This window comes from Rutidosis leptorrhynchoides, chromosome 6, assembly GCF_046630445.1.
Source record: "Rutidosis leptorrhynchoides isolate AG116_Rl617_1_P2 chromosome 6, CSIRO_AGI_Rlap_v1, whole genome shotgun sequence".
Classification (NCBI taxonomy): Eukaryota; Viridiplantae; Streptophyta; class Magnoliopsida; order Asterales; family Asteraceae; genus Rutidosis; species Rutidosis leptorrhynchoides.
In genome coordinates, this window is record NC_092338.1 from 187,798,796 (window position 1) to 187,821,667 (window position 22,872).

Genomic DNA, 22,872 nt, shown 5'->3' on the forward strand with positions numbered 1-22,872 from the left:
GTTGTTTCCCTGGACTTTAAAGGGAGAAGCCAAAGATTGGTTAGAATCGTTACCTGAAGGGGCGATTGATACATGGGATGTTTTAGTTGAAAAATTTCTTAAACAATTCTTTCCGGCATCTAAAGCCGTGAGACTTCAAGGAGAAATTGTTACGTTCGCGCAAAAGCCAAATGAAACATTATATGAGGCGTGGACAAGATTCGGAAGGATGTTGAGAGGATGTCCTCAACACGGATTAGATACTTTTCAAATAGTACAAATCTTCTATAAAGGCGTAGACATCGCCACACGAAAAGACATCGACATAACAGCTGGTGGTTCCATTATGAAGAAAACCGCAACTGAAGCTTACAAAATTATTGATAACACAGCCTCCCACTCACATGAGTGGCATCAAGAAAAAGATATCTTTCGATCATCTAAAGCGGCTAGAGCCGATTCTAGCCATGACTTTGATTCCGTTTCCGCAAAAATAGATGCTTTCGAAAGACGAATGGAAAAGATGAATAAAGATATTCACGCAATACGAATCATTTGTGAGCAATGCGGTGGACCACACTTATTGAAAGATTGTCACATTGAACTAACGATGGAACAACGAGAGAATGTTTCCTATATGAACCAAAGGCCTGGAAATAATTATCAACCGCCAAAGCTAAACTTCAATCGAAATCAAAACATTCTTTACAATCCAAAAGGACCCGAAAATAACTGGTATAACCAACAAGGTCCGAATAACCAACCAACTCAAAACAACACTTTCAATCAACAAAGACCTGGCTTATATAAACCACAACAACAAACCGAAGAGAAAAAGTCAAATATGGAAGACGTGGTATTCAAGCTAGTTGAATCTCAAACACAATTTATTGAAACTCAAACCCAAACGAACGATAGATTTGATCAGTCATTAAGAACTCAACAAGCTTCCATTTTGAATCTAGAAAAACATGTAGGTACTCTTGCTAGCATGATGAGTGAGAGGGAACAAGGAAAGCTACCGAGTAATACTGAAGCAAATCCTCGGAATGAGAATGTTAACATGGTTTCAACAAATTCTGAAAAACCAGCTCCGGAAGATGGGAAGGTTTTAGATGAGAATAAAAATGAAGAAGTTACACCACCACCACCAGAGTATGTAAAGCCAGTGGTAGCACCATATAAACCACCCATTCCGTTTCCAAGAAAAGGAGTTGAGTGTGAGCAAGTGATAGGTAATAAAGATTGTGATACCTCTGGAAAGAAGAAGAAGAAAAAGAATAAGAAAGTGCAAGAAACAAAAGCCGTAAATATAAACCCGGTGAATACAGTTCCACCAAAACCTCCACCTAGGGTAGGTGATCCGGGTGAATTTATTGTTCCTTGTCTACTTAGTGATTGTGTCATGTATGATGCACTAGCAGATTTAGGTGCAAGTGTGAGTGTTATGCCTCTTTCATTATATAAGAGATTAGGTGTAGGTAAGTTAACTCCAACGGATATGAGTGTTCGACTCCTTGATCAAACCATTAAGCACCCAGTTGGAATTGCTGACAACCTACCCGTTCAAGTAGGTAATTTAACCTTTCTAGTCGAATTCATTGTCATTGACATAGAAGAGGACTCAAACGTTCCTCTAATTTTAGGCCGACCATTCTTAGCGTCCACCGGGGCGTTATTTGATGTAGGAAATGGAAGAATGACACTTAAAAGTGGTAACAAATCAATCACCTTTATGATTCGAAAGTCTAAATCTCCACCAACTAAAACCGTTGAACCAGTAAAAACGATTGGTAATAACCATGTTGTTTTACCAACTCCAACGGTAGTGCTTAGCAATAATAAAACGCCTAAGTGTGGGGAAAATGAAGTAAAACCTAATGATGACTTGATAATAAAGAACCCCGTTGTTGATACGAAATTAAATGACCCCGTTATTAACAGTTCAATGAAGAAACTTTTTAAACGGGCTATCGATGCTAGAAGTAAGGGGAACTTTAAGTTATGTAACCGGTTAGTATCCAATCTGTCGCCTAAAGAAAAGGCGAAGCTAGTTGAATTTGTGGATATTACGGAAAAAGCTGGTCACTGGCTTAAAGCAAAAGTCACAGATATGCAAGTTGATTATGGTCCAAGAGAAATTGACGATGAAGTTAATCACAATTTCGACACCACATCTACCTAAGTGTGAGGAGATTCAAATATTCTAAAAAGAAAATGCTGTTTGGAGTTAGTTGTTCTGTTCTCGTGTAGTTCCGAGAATGGAATCCGATTGGTCTTTTCCACTAGCAGACACTAAAGAACTAGTTTTCTCCCTCCATTCTGAATTTTTGTTTTGTAGGTTTTTTTTTATGAAATTAATATGCATTTTAATTTAAGTTTTTAAAAACAAAATTTACTTTAATTCATTAAGTTGAAAAAATGATTTCTAAAATTCGTCGTGAGTTGAAGACTAGGTCATTAAGCCGAAATTACTTTACCCGAGGGCGGGGCGAAAAATTTTGTCATCATTATTTTTAATTTTATTGATCTAAAGTATGCAAAAAAAAAAAAAAAAAAAAAAAAAAAAAATTATATTAATTTTTGAACGTAGGGGTTATATACCAAACTTCAAAAATATGTATATATGTTTGTATTTTATGTTATGCACAACAGGGTAAAACAGCGCACTTTCAAAGACTGTCATTAAGTTCAACAAAAAGCTACTAATTTTGATGACAAGGCGCAAAATATCAAATGTGATGTAAAATAATATGCTTACAAACTAGGTACTTTTGTTTTGGATGATACTAATCAGTTTTACCCGATTTACTATAATACTTTTGAAAGAAAGATGGATCTACACGATGAATCAATTCCATCATTAAAAGGAAGTAAAGACTTCCGAAAAAGACACGCGCTTCTTGATTTAGGTCATGAAGTTGTCGTCCAGACCAGCTGTAGGTTGACGAAAAATCTAGAAAAGTCATCTCTAAAATCAGCAGGAAATCCAAGGACCTCAGCATCAAACAGGGTCGCCAAGTGGTCAGATTTATCCTAACCATGAGAAGGATTTATCTCGTACAATGGGGAGGCACCGTGCAAATTAGCTTGATAAGACTAATGAATCAGATCCCCAGAAAAGGATAATCTCCTTAAAGATTAAAAATCAGCTTTTAAGACTGATAATACTCAATCCTAGAGATTGACCTTAAAGATTGAGAATTCAAACTCATGGAATTCAATGATATCTAAACTCGAGCTTGAACGAGAAAATATTTTGATCAAAATTGCAAACCGATTTGTTTTCTGAAAATCCATTTTCAATGCGTTCATTACAATTGAACGTAAAATCCTAGGAATTCACCTGAAATTCATTAGGTCACCTGAACTAAATCGGGTGTCAACCGTAAGAACGGTGGTTGCATAGCATGGTCGGAGACAGGACCTTGTGCCAGACCGAAAAATTATAGGATGATCTTTACTATCGCTCCTACCAAGGATAGTTCTAGCATCCGACACGTTAATAAGACCATAATCATCTGCATGTCACGGGACATTGCCTTAACAGTTTCTTGTTCATCGCTTTCCTTTACAACCGGACGGTAGTTTGCCGAAAGGTAATATACGGGACAAGTAAACTGGACGTGTTGCTTTCCTAATACAAGTTAGCAAGTGGGTAACACAAAACCACAAGTGTTGAGCTAAAATTTTCAAATCTGAAACCCACACAACCCACAAAAATATTTTGCAAACACCGGTGAAGGGTTATTCCGGAAAACTTATCTAGGGTAAAAGCTAAATTAAATTTTCAAAAAGATCAAATGTTTTCATAAAGATCCAATTTCCTTAAGGATCTACATTTTAATAGTCATGTGGGACTGTAAACCACCTTTCAAATGTGCACTTTGCTTTGGAAACCGAAAGTAAATCGGCTATTTGATTGCAAGTGTCGTTGACCTAAACCCGAGGCAACTGTGGATGACACACCCACCTTTAACCATCATTACTGTCATTGTTTATACCGCTATATCAAAATCACTGATGTACAAAGTGTGATGAATAAAAAAGTGATTCATGTATGTTTTTATTTCAAGTTCTGTATTGCTTGAGGACAAGCAACGCTCAAGTGTGGGGATATTTGATAAGGCTAAAAAGGAACATATATTTCATAGCAATATCCCTCCTAAATAATAGGTTTTCATATGTAATTGTATTATATTTTCATTGTAATTGTTTAAATAAATAAGTGCGAAGACAAAAGGCGAAAACGAAGATTTGAAGACGCAAACGTCCAAAAAAGCTCAAATGTACAAGATACAATCCAAGTGGTTCAAATTATTGATGAGAAACGTCAAAAAATGACAAGAGTACAAGTTACAAAACGCAAAGTACAAGATATTAAATTGTACGCAAGGACGTTCGAAAATCCGAAACCGGTACCCGAGCCAACTATCAACGCTCGACGCAACGGAGCTGAAAGTACAAGTCAACTATGCACAAGAATATAATATAATATTTAAATAATTCATAATAAGAATAATAATAAATAATAAAAAGTTGTTAATTGAGCATAGTTAAGGGGTCATAAGTGAAAATTTCAAATCAACATTTGCCTATAAAATGGAATTCACGTAGTAATGAAAATGTACACCTTTTTCCAATCTTATTTCTTTCTTATGCAATTTATATTTATATTTATAATATTAAGTTTAATTTAAGATTAATAATAATTGGGTTATTGTAAGAAATGTTTTACGGGTTTTAAAGTCGAAACTCTGCCCGTGTAACGCTACGCGATTAATCACCACTGTAAGCTATGTTCTTCCTTTTTAAATTAATGTATCGTAACTAAGTTATTATTATGCTTATTTGAGCCGAAGTAATCGTGATGTTGGGCTAAAATATTAAGAAGGGGTTATTGAACTTTGGACCATAATTAAGGTTTGGGCAAAAGACCGACACTTGTGGAAATTGAACTATTGACTATTAATAGATGGGGGGTATTGTCTAATTGAGTGACAACTCATTGGAGTCTGTCGAACCTATCTTCAAATTAATTAACCTAATAATTAATAATGATTATGGTTGTCCTATTTAGTGATGTTCATATGGAATCTGTTATAATCATTTAATTAATCAATTGGGTTGGGTAATTGATTATTCATTCTGATCAAGTGGATGAATTAATATTCATAAACTAATTAAAACAGGGGTGGATTACATACAGTGATAACTGGTGTAATTGTTGACAGAAGTGATAACTGCGTCACAGTTTAAATCCTTAATCAGTTGGAATATTTGACTTCGGGTATAAGGGTAATTTGACGAGGATACTCGCACTTTATATTTATGACCGATGGACTATTATGGACAAAAACCAGATAGACGTATCAAATAAACCAGGACAAAGGACAATTAACCCATGGTAATAAATTAAAATCAACACGTCAAACATCATGATTACGGAAGTTTAAATAAGCATAATTCTTTTATTGTATTTCTCATCGTATCTTTATTTACTGTCATTTTATTACTCGCAACTTTATTTACTGTCATTTTATTTATTGTCATTATTTTACGCACTTTAATTATCGTCATTTATCTTTACGCTTAAAATATAGAATCGACAAACCGGTCATTAAACGGTAAAACCCCCCTTTTATAATAATATTACTACTTATATAATTATATATATTTTGTATAAATATAGTTAAAAATATAGTAAGTATCACCAGCTCCCTGTGGAACGAACCGGACTTACTAAAAACTACACTACTCTACGATTAGGTACACTGCCTATAGTGTTGTAGCAAGGTTTAGTTATATCCCATCCGTAAATTAATAAAACTTGTGTCATATTTTGTAGTATTTTGTATTAAAAATAATATTATTTCGTACCCTCACGCTACATCATCAGCAAGCATCTGTTGATGATTGAGAAGATCACATACTTCCTTGAGTGCAGGTATTTCTTTTAAAACTTAGCTGGTGAAACATTGGTAGCTCCAGCATAACCAAGATCAAAAATTAAAGACATCATCTGCTGAATAGCAGGGAAAGCAGGAGCATTTTGAACAAGAGTAAACTAAAAGATCCTCCTGAAATCAGCCTTTGTAATACTCCTCATCCCTTGAACTCCTCTTAGCTTAAATTCAAATCGAGCTTGTGTACCCTCTGGATTTGCAGCAGTAGGTTGTTTAGCTTCCACAAACCTAATGGTTCTGTTCAGTAGCTCCAGATCTATCACAGGCACACTGGCAGTTGAGCTTAGAGCAGGCCACAGTGTATGCCTCTCTAGTATTGCAGTCCAGTAGTTGCAGAGAATGTTGGTTTCAGAGTTGATGAAGTGATTGTTTGCCATTTAGCTGTATAAATAAGAAATAGAAGACCACAAGATGTTTAACATAAAGCACATATCTCTATTCTTATTTCCTTTGAAATGCTTTGTATTTTTCAAATTTTATAATTTTTATGATTTTCTAAGCTATAAAAATCATTTATTTCAAATATGCACAAACAATTGATAAACATGACATTCATATGATATTCATCTCATTACACAATCATCATGCAAAGTCAATTATATATCACAAAGAATCAGAACAACACTTAGTCAATTTTAAGCACAAATCACGCAGATTCGGTAGTCATGAAAACTTGAGATTCTGTAACCAAATAAGCTTGAGTTTTCATACCAAAGACTTAAATAAAGCATGTAAGATTTATCAAGTTGAAAATTTCATAATTTTAAAGTACCAAATCACAGACTCGGTAAAATGCCAAGAACAGATTCGGTATCTTCAAAAATCACACATAATCTCCTAAACATGCATATTCAGTCTTATATCATGCAAAAACATAGTCACAATCAATTAACAACTCAAACAAATCAGAAAAATATGTTAATGACTTGAACAGACTCAGTACTATAGCAAGAACACATTCTGTATGTACAGAATATATCAAATACTCAATTAAACATGTAATCAAACTCCGTCAATTGATAGATCAACTAATTTAGCATAGAGTTGACAAGATTTCATGTTATTTAACCAAATCATATGAGTTTAATCTAAGATTTAAGAGACTCGACTCAGATTCGGTATAAGCAACATTTTTCAAAATTAAGTGTCACAATCATGTTATTTGCATTATTTTCTGGTTTATTAGTGTTCAATTATCTCAGATCTACAACATGTGATACTTAAATTTGATTAAAACAAGAATATACCAAAGATTTGAAGATACAGAGGGACGTATTCGGTAGATTAGGTAGACTCGGTAGATTAGTTCAGATTCGGTATGCAATTAGAGTAAAGTGAGAGAAAGTTTGACTTTGACCCTACTATTTATAGATACCGAATGTTTTGAAGACATGGGCTTTACCGAATGGGCCTTAATTACCGAATGCAGTCCAATTATCAAATTCAAACATATTCACTTCAAATTTTGACAAATCTTTATCAAAAATCATTCAAGACTATCACATTTTTGATGAAAAACATTTCTGAGACAATATTTGAAACTTTTAAACTTACCGAATCTGTACTATTGGTTGTCAGATTCGGTATAATGCTAAAATTAGCATTTATTCATTTAAATTCACATCTTTTTGAATTTTATCTTTTCCAATTTTTATGAATTTTATAAAACAAGATTTGTACTTAGAAAATTTTAAATTACGTACAAAGTACAAATCTTCAGGGATAGCAATTATTAAAATGGGTTGCATACTGAGATTTATACAAGCCTTAGTGAATTATTTCAGATACAAACAAAGAATTTATGAAATTCACTTTTGAAAAACAATTTTCTTTTCATTTTCTCCCATTTTCTCCCCCTCAAAATGTGATATACAAGAAAGTAAATCACCATTTTAATATTTTCCCAAGAAAATGAATTAACTCCCCCTTAAAATATGATATCAATGAGTTATCTCCCCCGTTTATAACCATTGAAACTTAATCCCATGAAGTTAATACAAATCTAAAGGCTCCTCCTTGAAAGATGTTATATAAAGCAGAAGAAATCAGTTGCTTCCCCTAAATACAAGATCCCAAGTATAAGTCCCAACATATCTAAGGAATGTCAAGCACTATACTCTACCATGCCAATCTCTTTGATCAAAAAACTTTAGCCTAAGTTCATCTAAGGGCTTAGTGAACATGTCAGCTAATTGCACTTTGGTAGGCACAAAGTATAACTCTACATCCCCTTTTTCTACATGGTCCTTAATGAAATGATAACGAATATCTATGTGTTTAGTCTTAGTATGCTGGACTGGGTTGCTTGTAATTACAATAGCACTTTGTGAATCACAGTAAATTGGAGTCTTAGAAATCTTAAAGCCATAGTCCAAAAGTTGAGTTTCCATCTACAAAACTTGTGAACAACAGTGAGCTGCAGCAATGTACTCAGACTCAGCTGTTGATAAAGACACACAGTTCTGCTTTTTGGATGACCAACCAACTAGCCTATTCCATAACATCTGAATTGATCCAGATGTGCTCTTTCTATCAACATGGTAACTGCCATGATCCGCATCAGTATAAGCAGTGAGATTTAAATCGGATCCATGAGGATACCAGATCCTAAGGTTAGGTGTAACTTTAAGGTACTGAAAAATCCTAACAACCGCTTTGGAGTGGGATTTCTTAGGGTTTGACTAAAAGCGGGCACAGACAGTTACAGCAAGTGTAATGTCTGGTCTACTTGCAGTCAGATACATTAAAGAACCAACCATGCTTCGATAAAGCGTAATGTCAAAGGCTTCCCCCATTAGCATCAGCATCCAGTAAAGTCCTCATTGGGGTTGTCATTGGTTTTAAAGCGGTCATTTAAAACGTTTTAGCATATCATTGATATTCTTTGTTTGACTGATAAAAATTCCATTTGGTAATTGTTTTACTTGTAACCTCAAGAAGAAATTTAATTGGTCAAGCATGCTCATTTCGAATTTGTTGGCCATAGGGTCACCAAATTCTTTGCATAAGGCCGGGGACGTGGAACCAAAAATAATGTCATCAACGTAAATTTGAACCAAGAGAATTTGATCGTGGTTTTTACGAATGAATAGCGTTATATCAATCGTTCTACGAGAGAAGACATTGTCCATCAAATACTTTGTTAAGGTCTCGTACCATGCACGCGGTGCTTGCTTCAGACCATACAAAGCTTTCTCCAAGTAGTAGACGTGGTTTGGATGAATGAGATCGACAAAGCCTTCTGGTTGATCAACATAAACTTCTTCTTGAAGATGACCATTCAGAAAAGCAGTTTTGACATCCATTTGAAACACCGTGAACTTCATATGAGAAGAAAATGCAAGGAAAAGACGAATAGCCTCAATCCTAGCAACCGGAGTAAATGTTTCATCATAATCAATACCCTCTTGTTGTCGATATCACTTGGCCACAAGACGTGCCTTATTTCGAACCACAATTCCATCAGAATCCTTCTGGTTCTTAAAAATCCACTTAACCCCTATTGGTCGTTAACCCATTGGTCTTTGACCCGTTAGTCTTGGAACTAATAGCCATACTTTCAAATGATCAAACTGATTGATCTCTTCTTGCATTGCTACCACCCAGTTCGGATCTTGTAAAGCTTGAGTAACCGTTGTTGGTTCAATCTTACTAAGAAAGGCAGTGTATTGACACATGTTCCGAGTTGCCCTTCAAGTTGAGACTGGAGCAGATGAATCACCAATGATAAGATCAATTGGATGACTTTTAGTCCATTAGTTATTATGTGGAAGAGTTTGTACATCAGTGGTATCCATTGAAACATCAACCGTTGTTGACGTCGAGTCTTGATCCGCTTGATCTGATGTAACACTGTCTAATGGATTCAATTGAATATTTGGAGAAACAACTGGAGTTGTATCAACTGATAGATCTTGAATTGGTTCAAGATTATCAGTAACAGGAGGTGGGAGAGAGGATGAAGAAGTAACAGGTGAATCAGTTGGTGTTGTATCTTCATCAAAAAGACTTGGTTCAGTCTCTACATTAGTTGACTGTGATGGTGTAACCGGTACGGCTTGAACATTAGAATTCCATTGAGGAGCATAAAGACTATCAAACAAGATATCCAATTCCTCTGTTGTTACCGTAGGAACACCCTTCTTCAAGAAAATTGAATTTTGCGCGGAAGAAGTAGTAGTCAGGTTAGGATCGGGTTTTGAACTGAGTTTTTCAAAAGCCATTCCCGATAACTCATCGAACCTTACATTAATGCTTTCCTTGATCATCTTTGTTCGTTTGTGATAGACACGATAGGCAACTTTGTTCGAAGAATAACCGAGAAATACGGCCTGATCGCCATGAGGATCAAACTTTTTGAGGCTGTCAAAATCATTAAGCACATAGCATATACAACCAAAGACACGAATATTTGACATTCGAGCATCTACCATATAGTAACTCATAAGGAGTTATATCAAAACGTTTATTAATGATGCAGTGATTTTGGCTATAACATGCAGTAGAAATGGCCTCCCCACACATATTCGGAGGTAGTTTGGAGTAAGCAAGCATCGTTTGACCTGCTTCACACAACGTATGATTACGTTGTTCGACTACTCCATTCTGTTGAGGGGTTCGTGCAGCAGAGAACTGATGTTCAATGCCTTGGTCTCTCAAATAACTATCAAGCAGGTCATTCTTAAATTCCATCCCATTATCAGTTCGAATACTCTTAACATGTTTGTTAAAAGAGCGTTGAGTCTTTTTAATGAACTCAATGATAATGGCAAGGGTTTCTGACTTAGTCCTTAGAAGGAAAATCCATGTAAATCGGGTATAATCATCAACAATGATAAGCACATGTTTTCGGCCACCAAGGCTAGAAATCCTCATGGGTCCACATAAGTACATATGCAATAATTGCAAGGGCGATGGAGTACTGGGGTTTTGCTTAAGTGGATGATTAGTCTATTTCAGCTTACCCATCGCACATGATGGACACACATGATGCTTATCATATTGAAAGCATGGAATACCATCAACTAAGTCTTTAGAGACCAGTCGATTAATACCCTTGAAATTCAGGTGTGACATCCGGTGATGCCATAACCATGAATTTTACTTTGTTGAACGAGTAACCAAACACAAGGTTTCATGTGATGGTGCATCTTTGAGGTCAATAGTATAAAGTGAAGCACAACGTTTACCAACAAGGAGATCATTTCCATTGGTGGATTGCACTGAGCATTGACGACGTTCAAACCAAAACCTTGAGATCTCCGTCACAAAATTGGCTGTAACTAAATAAACTGCACCCCAAACCCTCAACATATGAGACCCGTTTGATCGTTATGCCATTTTTCACAAAATCTCCATAACCCGTTATTGCTGCAATCTCATCCTTTCCAAAAGTAACCGTTCCTAGGAATTTGTCAACGAAATTGACAAGCAAGGATTTATCACCCGTCATGTGTCGAGAACAACCGGAATTGATATACCAAACATAGACGTCGAAACCCTATAAACGTTAATTTCCTAGAGTTTAGGTACCCAAAGTTTCTTGGGTCCTCTACGGTTAGTACCAACAATAAACTTTGGATCAACAACGAGATAATCATGTAAAGCATCATGCAATTTAGACAATAAAGCATCATTTAAAACCACATTACATGAAGCATCGTACGCTATATCAAGTTTTACATCATTATCAAAAGTCTTAACACACAACTTATTCCAAGCGGATGTTTTGTTCACAGAGAAAAATTGAAAGACAGGAGATGATTTTCTAGGTCGACTAGCAAATTGCTTTGATTTGGTTGCTACTTTCTTAGTCGTGGACTTAGGAACCCATACAGACTTGTAAGTCAAATTTGTATTATGACCTGTGACACGAAAAATACCTCTGTTAGTTAGACGTCCAAACTTTTTAGGTGACACATGAGATGATTGATTTTGCAAAATTTCTAATTTGATTTTACGTTCCTTTGCATCATACTCACTCAAATCAGGTTTTGGACTCGTGTGTTGTGTTAACTTGACTGATTTCATTAAAAGACTTTCCTTTGATTGATTTGTCATTGGAATCATAGGAATCTTTTCAGTTCTCACGGAACCATTTTGAGAATTGACTCTCTTGACAACAAATTGTGTTGAAGGTGCAACTTTTGAAACACGTTTACCAAATTAAGAACGTAGTGGGTTTTGAAGAATAGTAATGGGTTTTGCATCCGTAGATGTTGTTGTCCCCTTCCCTTTCTTATTAATCCCACAAACACATTCAGGCACATTGGTTTTAACAGTAGATGATTGCTTAAGCGTGTTAGCCTATTTCAGTTGAATTATTTTTTGTTTTAAACTCTTAATCTCAAGACATAATTCCTCTGCAGAAACTAGCACTTCACCTTTCTTAAAATCATAAGTACATTCTTTCTTAGGAAGTGGAGGCAACTTATCACACAAAGCAAGCATTTGTTCTAATGATTGACACTTAAGTTGCAAATCAACATTTTCCTGGTCAAATATACCTAATATTCGTTTCATGTTTCGTACAACAGGTATGTTTCCGTAAAATTCATTCAAAGGATCAATTGTTGTGTCAAAGTCTATCAAGTTTTCAACAGTTGGTTCATCTCGAGGTTCTACCTTTACATCTAAATCAGTTTGACCTAGGGATTCTGTCTCAAAGAAGATAGTTTATTCATGTGCTAGGTCTTCACAGAAAACATTATCAGAACATGCAGGTAAGGCCAGTAGAATTGGTTTCACATCAAAAGTTGGTTCATCAAAAACCTCATCTATGGCAATAATTCTAGAACTAGGTTTGTTAAACTCTTCATTCTCAAGCATTAAAATGTATTTCTCTAGCATGAGTGTTGGGATATATACTAGTCTACGCTTAGGCACATAATTTTCACGTTGCATATTCTTTTCAGTTTCAACAAGTTCCTTCAAGAAATCAGGATTTGATTTACCCATTTTAGCATTGATTTTCTCATACATTAAGCTAATTTGATGGTATTTCCTAGATTTACGATTAACAATAATATCATCAAAATCAGCATCATATGCATGCACAAAATAATATGGTAAACCAGCTCGAAAGTAATCAGAATGATATAATCCTGGAATCTTTTTGGAAGCATTATCTAAGATCTTAGGATCTTCATAACCCAACCCCCACTTTTCACCATGAATCGTTTTTTGTATATTCATGAAAATTGTTTGTTTTGAAAGTTCCATATTCATGATAGCTTTGGATTGCTCTGTTCGATAGAGTTTTTCCTCATATCGAGCAAGTTGTGCTTTCATTTGAAAAGACTCTTTTGATAAAGAAGAAATTTCAGAGTTCTTTTTTCAATTATGGTGTTTTCCAATTGAATAATTTTCTTGTTTAGCATTGAAAGTGTGGGTTCATGTTGAGTTTTCAAATCAGAAAGATCTTTTTCTAAAAATTGAACTTTTTCTGCAAGTCGTTCCGATTTTAGACAATAATATGTCCTTTCGACTTTAATCGGATGAATTGATTTTTTAAAATCTTCCAACTCAGTTTCCGTGGAGCTGAGTTGGACAGTCAATCTTTGCAATTCCGATTGTAATTTAGATGAAGATGGTTTGGTCTCAGAAAGTTTGATTTTATCTTTTAAAACCTTGTTTTCAGATTTTAAACCTTTGACTTCTTTTCACATTGAGACCAAATTCTTCATCATGTCATTTTGCACTTTTATAAAATTAGGTGGAATTTTAGATGATTGTACCTCATCATCATCAGATGCCGAGTCAGAATTCTCCATTGATTCCTTAGCTTTGATGAGCTTAGTCACCTTGCAAACATTTGTATGTTCCACCTCTGAATCTGAATCATCAGTCTAGTTAAACCAAGTATCATCAACTGGTTTCAGCTCTCCCCCAGTTTCTACAATCTTAGCCATCAACATTTTCTTCTTGTAGTAAGCTGCATTCTTCTTCTTAGGTATCTTGCACTCACGAGAGTAATGACTAGCTTTGCCACAATTGAAACAGATTGATTCATCCTTCTTGAAATCATCAGCACATTGTTGTTGTTCTGATTGATTAGCTTTCTTGTAGTACGAGGAAGACGATGAGTTCTTGCGTTGATTGCTTGTTTTGCCTTTGAACTTGTGTTTGTTCAAGGCTTTTGTGAACATGGCTGCCATTTTGACTAATTCAAGGTGAGAATAATCAACATCAGAAAGATTCAACTCTTCAGAATCGGTTGATTCTTCAACAAGCACCTTCTTGGACAAGCTTTTGGAAGTCGTAAAAGATTTGCTCTTCTTTTTGGCAATTAAGGCAAGTGGATCGCCCAGAGAAGACTCTTTCCTTCCTTTTTGATGTTTAGACACTTCAGGTTGGTAATACATAAGAACTCCAACAAGCTCATGGATAGTCAACTTGTCAATCTCTTTGGTAGATTGAACAATGGTTCCATATGGAAGCCAATCAACATTGAGCTTTTTGAGAAATTTTACGTTGATTTCAGCATTTACTTTTATGATCTTGCACCTTTTCAACTCATTGAGAACACCATTGAAATGATGGTAGGTTTCCTTGAGTGGTTCATCGGGTTCCTGTTTGAAATCTTCATAACATCCCAGAGCCTTATTCAGTTTAGTAACATCCGACATGTCATAACCTTCTTGCTGTCGTTTGATCTCATCCCATATATCTTTTGCTGTGGTGTTGTTATCAACATTTTCAAACAACTCATACGGGATAGCTTGCATAACAATGTTCTTTGCCTCTATGTCACCCTAAGCTCTCTCACGTTTATCACCAGAAAGTTCATAGACTGGAATTCGCATACCAGTATCCGGATGATAATCTACAACTGGACCATCTCTCAGAGAAGCCCATATGTACTTTGCTTTCTCACCCTTGTAGTCTATATACCGTGTGATACGGTGAAGCCACTGAGTGTACTTACCATCAAATAACACTGGAGGACGGGAATCTGATCCAATGATCAAAGTATCTTGAGTAGACATCTTGAAAATGAGGTAGATTCGGTAAAGATTTGGTATTACGCAAATCTAGGATGAAAAATCACAACAATCTGACACAAATGTCAGATTCGGTATCTGATTCGGTACTGTAGCAGATTTGGTACAGATTCTGTACTGTAGCAGATTCGGTAAATCAGATTCTGTATCAGAAACTGATCAGAAATACAAGTAACACACCCAGATTCAGTATAGATTCGGTAACCACAAGATTTGTAGCCTGATAACACTTAAAACCAATGAATTAAGTGATACCGAGATTCTGATTCAGTATCTGACTCGGTAGTCAGATTCTGTATGAATTTAAATTCAAACACAATTTAATTCCTTTAAATTAGATTCTGTAACCTTGCTGCACAAGGAAACAAGTTAGTATCACACAAAATATCAAAGATGCCGAATGTATAGGATACCGAATGTCAACTGTAGCAGTTGACAATACCGAATCTAAGTATGAAAACTTAGAATTCAAATGAATCCTTTCTCAAATCACACCAATTAGCTGCGTATGACCAAACCGAATGTGATAGAATCACAAACACACCACAATCTGCAACACTGATTGAGAATTAATAACTTTGAAGCAGATTTGGTATGGCAGTTACGATACCGAATGTAGATCAAATCTTCAAATCTTGAAGAATTGATGAAATTAAACTGTCAGAAATGTGATTAAACACCTCACGATCACAACTGAAACCTCAAACCTTTACTAAACTACAGAATCAAGCTGGAATTGATGAATACCGAGAGTTTTAGCCACGAACTCTAAAAATCAACTTGATTCTTCATAATTGATGTTAAAAAGCTGTAATGATGATCGAAACTCTTTCTAATCAACCTAATACACCTTCACTGAACTTATCACATGAATCTGAACGTCAGATTATCAGATTCGATTATGCCGAATCTGATTCAATATACCGAGAGTGCTCAGATTCTGTAATCTTCAATCTCTGGATCGATCTAGTGATGTAATATCACTCCCTGGAAGCTCTGATACCAAATGATAGGTCAGATCTTGTTGAGATTAGAAGAAAAGACAAGTTAGAATGAGATTCGGTAAGTGTAAAGGAGACTCGGTATGAGAGAGAATCAACAAGATTTACACTTCACATCTTCTAGAACTCAATTACAATACAATGGCTATCTAATTAGGACTACTTAGGTTCCTTATATAGCCCTCTTCTAAGGAACCTTCATTTAAGCTTATTTCACATTAACACTATACAACTTCGGGGTCCTAACAAATCACTTTGTGAATGAGTTTGGATAGCCATAGAGAAAATACTTTTGAAATAATTTTATACAAACTACCAATGAGGCTTATGGGCCGGTAGTCAACAAGGTTAAGTGGGTATTCATTGTTTGGGATAAGTGTGATGAACGAAGTATTCCGACCTTTTGAAATTTCCATGAAGTTCCAAAACCAATCAAACACATTGAGTAAATCGGATTTCAAAGACCACAAAATTTTTTTTAATGAATTTTAGGTTGAAACCATCCGGCCCTAGAGCCTTTGAACTGCCACAATTTTAAATGGCACCCCAAACGTCTTTTTCAAAAAATTTAGCTTCAAGGTCACTGTTTTCATTCGATGTAATACAAGTACAATGAAAATCAAAAGAGCCCTGTTTAGCATCATTATCTTTAAAAATATTGAAAAAGTACCTGAGGACTCATCTTTTATATCCTACGGCTTAATTGACCAAGTACCATTGATTTGTAAGCCGTGAATAGTATTTTTGTTGGATCTTCGATTGACAAAATTATGAAAGTATTTGGAATTTTCGTCACCTTCTTGGGTCCATTTCACTATAGACTTTTGTTTCATCATATTGACTTGGCGGATTGATTCTTTGACAACCACTGTTTTCATTCCTTTAACCAATTTAATCTTTCATCCTTAGACAATGCTCTTGTTTCTGCTATTTTTTTCCCAAGCCTCAACCGCCTTAAAATGAGATTGTATTTCTTCTTTGAGTTTGTCATAAACTCTTCTACATCTCTTCAATTCTAGTTTCACTTTTTCAGCTTGTTTCTCATGTTGCAATCAGGTCTTGAGCTAGTTGACGGCTGGTTCCATGTATTTTATACTACCTCATCAATACCATCAATATTCAGCCATGAGTTAAATATTTTTATAAGCTTCGGGCCAAAATCAGTGATATCTTCTTTGAGGATGATAGTTACGTGGTCAGAATGTTTTCTTTCCAGAACGGTACCATGAACATTCGGCCAAATCTGATTGAATTCTTCAGATATTAAAAAACTGTCAATCTTACTAAACTTTACTCCATTATCAAAGACACGCGTAAACTTTTTTCCACCAAGAGGAGTGTCAATTAAACAATTATTGTTAATGAGAATGTTGAATTTACTTGACCAGTTTCTGTTATAAACCGAATTAAATCTATCATCAGAGGTTGTCACTTCATTGAAGTCACCACAAATAAGCTATGGCATGTTATTGAAGTTCAAAAGTGATTCCAGACTATCCCAAAAGTGCACTTTCTTCGCGGTCGAGTGTGATCCATATACATTATCGATTGAGTTCTCTGAATTGATCCCTTACCAATTGCCTCTGATGGCTAGATAGAATAATCCTTCGGCAGCTTCGTTGACATTAAAGATGGATGGATTCTAAATAAGGTTCATTCCACCCGAAAACATGGGCTTCTTTCTGTACATACCTGAAATTTTGTGATCCCCAAAAGAATTTGATGATTGATTCTTTTATTTTCCCACATTTTGTTTCCTGTAAAGCTAGAATACTTGGATATCCTTACGACATATGTAGTGACCCGAACTTTTCCATGTTTATATATATATTAAATGAAATTGTTATTTACATGATTAAGTGTTTCCAACATGTTAAGCAATCAAACTTGTTAAGACTTGATTAATTGAAATAGGTTTCATATAGACAATTGACCACCCAAGTTGACCGGTGATTCACGAACGTTAAAACTTGTAAAAACTATACGATGACATATATATGGTTATATATATATAGTTAACATGATTTTATTATAAGTATGTATCTCATTAGGTATTTTAACAATGAGTTATATACATAAAAATGAGACTATTAATTTAAGAAACTCGAAAACGATATATATAACGATTATCGTTATAACAACGTCCTACTAGGTACATATGAATCATATTAAGATATTGATACACTTTGTTAATTATGTTAAATGATAAGTAAATATATTATTAAGTGTATTAACAATGAAATACATATGTAAAAATAAGACTACTAACTTAATGATTTCGAAACGAGACATATATGTAACGATTATCGTTGTAACGACATTTAACTGTATATATATATCATACTAAGATATATTATATATCATAATATCATGATAATATAACAATTTAACATCTCATTTGTTATAATAAACAATGGGTTAACAACATTCAACAAGATCGTTAACCTAAAGGTTTCAAAACAACATTTACATGTAACGACTAACGATGACTTAACGACTCAGCTAAAATGTATATACATGTAGTGTTTTAATATGTATTCATACACTTTTGAAAGACATCAAGACACTTATCAAAATACTTCTACTTAACAAAAATGCTTACAATTACATCCTCGTTCAGTTTCATCAACAATTCTACTCGTATGCACCCGTATTCGTACTCGTACAATACACATCTTTTAGATGTATGTACTATTGGTATATACACTCCAATGATCAGCTCTTAGCAGCCCATGTGAGTCACCTAACACATGTGGGAACCATCATTTGGCAACTAGCATGAAATATCTCATAAAATTACAAAAATATGAGTAATCATTCATGACTTATTTACATGAAAACAAAATTACATATCCTTTATATCTATTCCATACACCAACGACCAAAAACACCTACAAACACTTTCATTCTTCAATTTTCTTCATCTAATTGATCTCTCTCAAGTTCTATCTTCAAGTTCTAAGTGTTCTTCATAAATTCCAAAAGTTCTAGTTTCATAAAATCAAGAATACTTCCAAGATTGCAAGTTTACTTCCAAGTTTTCTAAATCCATTCCAAGTAATCATCCAAGATCAAGAAACCTTTGTTACTTACAGTAGGTTATCTTTCTAATACAAGGTAATAATCATGTTCAAACTTTAATTCAATTTCTATAACTATAACAATCTTATTTCGAGTGGAAATCTTACTTGAAATTGTTTTCGTGTCATGATTCTGCTTCAAGAACTTTCAAGCCATCCAAGGATCCTTTGAAGCTAGATCTATTTTTCTCATTTCCAGTAGGTTTATCCAAGTAACTTGAGGTAGTAATGATGTTCATAACATCATTCGATTCATACATATAAAGCTATCTTATTCGAAGGTTTAAACTTGTAATCACTAGAACATAGTTTAGTTAATTCTAAACTTGTTCGCAAATAAAGGTTAATCCTTCTAACTTGACTTTTAAAATCAACTAAACACATGTTCTATATCTATATGATATGCTAACTTAATGATTTAAAACCTGGAAACACGAAAAACACCGTAAAACCGGATTTACGCCATCGTAGTAACACCGCGGGCTGTTTTGGGTTAGTTAATTAAAACTATGATAAACTTTGATTTAAAAGTTGTTATTCTGGGAAAATGATTTTTATTATGAACATGAAACTATATCCAAAAATTATGGTTAAACTCAAAGTGAAAGTATGTTTTCTAAAATGGTCATCTAGACGTCGTTCTTTCGACTGAAATGACTACCTTTACAAAAACTACTTGTAACTTATTTTTTAGACGGTAAACCTATACTTTTTCTGTTTATATTCATAAAATAGAGTTCAATATGAAACCATAGCAATTTGATTCACTCAAAACGGATTTAAAATGAAGAAGTTATGGGTAAAACAAGATTGGATAATTTTTCTCATTTTAGCTACGTGAAAATTGGTAACAAATCTATTCCAACCATAACTTAATCAACTTGTATTGTATATTATGTAATCTTGAGATACCATAGACACGTATACAATGTTTCGACCTATCATGTCGACACATCTATATATATTTCGGAACAACCATAGACACTCTATATGTGAATGTTGGAGTTAGCTATACAGGGTTGAGGTTGATTCCAAAATATATATAGTTTGAGTTGTGATCAATACTGAGATACGTATACACTGGGTCGTGGATTGATTCAAGATAATATTTATCTATTTATTTCTGTACATCTAACTGTGGACAACTAGTTGTAGGTTACTAACGAGGACAGCTGACTTAATAAACTTAAAACATCAAAATATATTAAAAGTGTTGTAAATATATTTTGAATATACTTCGATATATATGTATATATTGTTATAGGTTCGTGAATCAACTAGTGGCCAAGTCTTACTTCCCGATGAAGTAAAAATCTGTGAAAGTGAGTTATAGTCCCACTTCTAAAATCTAATATTTTTGGGATGAGAATACATGCAGGTTTTATAAATGATTTACAAAATAGACACAAGTATGTGAAACTACATTCTATGGTTAAATTATCAAAATCAAATATGCCCCTTTTTATTAAGTCTGGTAATCTAAGAATTAGGGAACAGACACCCTAATTGACGCGAATCCTAAAGATAGATCTATTGGGCCTAACAAACCCCATCCAAAGTACCGGATGCTTTAGTACTTCGAAATTTATATCATATTCGAAGGGTGTCCCAGAATGATGGGGATATTCTTATATATGCATCTTGTTAATGTCGGTTACCAGGTGTTCACCATATGAATGATTTTTATCTCTATGTATGGGATGTGTATTGAAATATGAAATCTTGTGGTCTATTGTTACGATTTGATATATATAGGTTAAACCTATAACTCACCAACATTTTTGTTGACGTTTAAAGCATGTTTATTCTCAGGTGAATATTAAGAGCTTCCGCTGTTGCATACTAAAATAAGGACAAGATTTGGAGTCCATGTTTGTATGATATTGTGTAAAAACTGCATTCAAGAAACTGATTTCGATGTAACATATTTGTATTGTAAACCATTATGTAATGGTCGTGTGTAAACAGGATATTTTAGATTATCATTATTTGATAATCTACGTAAAGCTTTTTAAACCTTTATTTATGAAATAAAGGTTATGGTTTGTTTTAAAAATGAATGCAGTCTTTGAAAAACGTCCCATATAGAGGTCAAAACCTCGCAACGAAATCAATTAATATGGAACGTTTTTAATCAATAAGAACGGGACATTTCAGTTGGTATCCGAGCGTTGGTCTTAGAGAACCAGAAATTTGCATTAGTGTGTCTTATCGAGTTTATTAGGATGCATTAGTGAGTCTGGACTTCGACCGTGTTTTCTTTAAAAATGATTGCTTAACATTTTTGTTGAAAACTATATATTATTAACATGTATATATTATGTGATATATTAATCTCTTAACATGTTTGATATTGTGTGATAGATATCTACCTCTAGCATAAATCCCATTGACTCACCTAATAATAATGAAGATTCGAATATATATTGGACTGATTCACAAGTTCCCGAAGAAGAACCGGAAGAAGAATCAGAACCGGAAGAGGAGGAACCGGAGGAGGAAATAGAACTGGTGGGGGAAATAATAAAACGGTTAAGTAAAAGAAAATCCTCAACCAACCGACCAAGGTTAATTATGGTCAATGGTGTTTCTGCCAAGGAAGCAAAATATTGGGAGGATTACCAATTCTCTGATGAATCGGATTCCGACGAGAATTTCGATGATGTTATAGAAATTACCCCAACTGAATTTAAAAAGGCAAAAGAGAACAATAAGGGAAAGGGCATAAAAATAGAGAAATCTGATTCCAACCCCGATGAACTTTATATGTATCGTCAACACCCGTATTTCTTAAGTTGTAACAATAACCCGGAAATCTCTAAACCACCAGGTTTTTCTAAACCAATGTGTAAAACGACGGCTCGTATTAGGGGAACATCATATATCCCTAGAAACTTGTCAAAATGAACCAAAACCGAAGAAGAAGAAACGAGCGAGTCGGAATAAGATAGTTGTATTCGTGTGGTGTAATATATGTAATATAGTGTGCTTATGCTTTATGATATATGTAAAAATTTCTTGTATTAATAAGTATTTTTTTTTATGAATCTAACTCTTGTCTATTTTATAGTATAAAAACCCAAAATGGATAGACAACCCAATATTTTAAGAGACCTACCCGGAGACATGATTGATGAAATCTTGTCTAGAGTCGGTCAGAATTCCTCCGCATGACTATTTAAGGCGAGATCAGTTTGTAAGACATTCGAAGAACGTTCCAAGAATTCCTTGGTTTATAAAAGGCTTTCGTTCGAAAGATGGGGGATATCACATTGGGAAATCCATAAGTTACGATGTGTTTACTTTGACGCATATATTGCGTGGAACCCAAATGCTATTTTACGCAACGGGTTAAGAAATTATTTTGACTCAATATATCCGAATATAGGACTTCGTGATTTAGAAAAAGCGGCTAACATGCAACATAAAGAAGCATGTTATGCTTACGGCTTAGTAATGTTTGATGGATTTCAATACATAAACAAAGTCACAAACCCATTTTGTTACATATAAATTCGTGTGTATATGTATATATAAAGCGGAAGCAATTTCAAGTTTATGCATGTAAAGTTTAACCCTTTTAAATTTGAAATCCATTAAAGATCTAGTCTTGAAAATACACTTAAATGTAAATAGAGCTAGTTAGATGTTTATACCTACTCCAAAATGGAGGTGAAGAACTAGGATGAAGAAGATGATGTAGATGAAGAAAACTTCTAACTTGAAGCCTCAAATCTTTGATACCCACAAGCAATAATCAACACCCAAGACTTGGTTAGGATTTTAGACACTTAATTACTTGCAAAAATCAACCAAAGGAAATTGCAAGTATTATTTTCAAAAT